At 52.8% G+C, this 2,017-nt stretch overlaps 1 non-coding gene across 1 annotated transcript; it reads left to right on the top strand.

The window, feature by feature from the left end:
• The first annotated feature begins 1,483 nt into the window (after nt 1–1,483).
• LOC119245379 (U1 spliceosomal RNA) lies at nt 1,484–1,642 on the top strand. The gene has a single exon (XR_005125313.1). It is a non-coding gene; the product is annotated as a U1 spliceosomal RNA (small nuclear RNA).
• The last annotated feature ends 375 nt before the right edge of the window (nt 1,643–2,017 follow it).

A 2,017-nucleotide genomic window follows, 5' to 3' on the forward strand; every position in this document is an offset into this window, starting at 1 on the left:
TCTGTTACACGGCCCCGATCTGTTTTCGCCCCTGGTATCGTCTCCCAGACTCGCTGGCACAGCTGACACAGAAATACTCGGTGTCCCTGGCAAGTGGTATGAGGAGTGGGAAGAGAGGAATTATATTTATTGTCGAGGCACCCTGGAGATCTTGACGTGAATGTGTGTCCCGCTCTCCTCTCAGTTCCACGAGTTGATGCTTAATATGATCTCTCTGGTCATGGTGAGGGAGGAGGCCCGTGTGAGGGGTCATCTGGGATCCAACCCAGGCAAGTGGTGGGAAAGCAAATATCTGGACAGCCCAGTACAGGAAATTCTCCCTTCTTTAGAAGACAGATCTGTCCTCCCCATGTAATCCCCAGCACAGCTGCACCGCTCAGGGCAGAGACACATTAAATGAAAATGGATTCTGATTTGGGAATCACAGTGGCAAGTCTAATTTCAGATTACTCCTTTTGCACAGTCTCACCCTGCTGGGGGTCTGCGCAAAGGGCAGGGAGGGGGCGTTACCTGGGGCAGAAACAAGTGTCTGTCCTCCTCGGTGCTGGGACCGCCGCTGCCCTGCCCCGACCGCCCGAAGGGGTGCCCTTGGTCCCGCACCTCCTGTGTGTGAGGGGCCTGGGCTCCTTCTCTTAGGCGTCACAGCCTCCTTGTGGGGTGAGCCTTTTCTCCTTCCGTTTCACAGTCAGGGAAACTGAGGCTCAGAGAAGCAACTGGATTTTCTCAAAGTGACACTTGCTATGCATCAGATTTAATTTTACTTTAGTCATTCACTTACTCGGTGTCATTGTGCATTTACAGTGTCCCGAGAACCCCATGTCAATGGAGAATTAAAGAACACTTAAAAAGATGGGCTAACCAGCACCCCCAAAAATGCACTCCTGCCATTGGGAACGTCATGGCTGGAGCTGGAGGGGATGATGCTCCATAAATAAGTCTGGAGAAAGACTCATATCTGGAATAAAAATAAATAAAACAAAGAGGCAGGAAAAAAACTAAACCCAAACAAACCCTAGAAATCTGCTGCAGAATTGAGGCTGCTGACGAGGAAGGGGTGAGAGGAGGCGGGAGGGGGCCGTGACCCGTGGGGGAGGGTCATGGGTACTTCAGTGGTGAGCGTGGGGGGTGACATACCTCTAAAGAGGTGTGAACCTGTACCCCCAAATCATGTACAGTGTTGTGAATCAATGTCACCCCAAAAAAAATCACAGTGCAGAGAACCAGGAGAAGCGTGTCCCAGGAGAGGGAGCAGCGTGGGGTTGTGATTTGCCCCCAGTGGAATCCAGAAGTGACTCTAAGGGAAAAAGTAAAGTTCTGTTTTGTTCTCCAAAGGCAGGGAGGGAGGCGGTGTCTTTGAGAAAGGGGTTGATGCACAGACAGAAATGTGGCTTATGCGGTCTCTCTGCTACGTGGCTGGGCTTCACAGCAAGCTTTTCCCCAACTACGCGCTAATCAGGGGTCAGCAGCTCATGAGGACACTGGAGCACTTACCTGGCAGGGGAGACACCAAGATGGAAAAGGGGGTCTTCCCAGGGAGGGGCTCACCCACTGCTCTCAGTGTGCTGATCCCTGCCAGCCCCCAAATGTGGGAAACTCACCTGCATTGTTGCTGGTAGTGGGGGCTCCATTCGTGCTTCCCCTTGGGGGAGAAAAGACATTGAAATAGAGCGTCTCTCTCGCTCTCCCTCCCTCCGCCTCTCCCTCCCTCCCTCTCCTAAATCCAGAGGCCGGGCAAGCAATTTTATGGGCTTCGCCAGCACCGAGTATTCCACTCAAGTCAAACCTTAGGGGCTGGGGTGGATGAGCTCATATTTATATAATTCGGCTCCCGACAGCTGTGGGTAAAGGACCCCATAAAGGAGTAAGAGGCAGAACCAGAGGCAGAGGCCAAGCAGTGTACCTCACACTACAGCTGCTGCCCAACTTCTCACCTTGCAGCATTTCAGAGTCTTGGGACAGTGGCCAGCAGAGCCCCCGACCTCGGTCCTCTGTGACTTCCTCCTCCATGTTCTCTGAA

Source organism: Talpa occidentalis, unplaced genomic scaffold, assembly GCF_014898055.3.
Source record: "Talpa occidentalis isolate TD23 unplaced genomic scaffold, MPIMG_talOcc4v2.1 talOcc4.14, whole genome shotgun sequence".
NCBI lineage: Eukaryota > Metazoa > Chordata > Mammalia > Eulipotyphla > Talpidae > Talpa > Talpa occidentalis.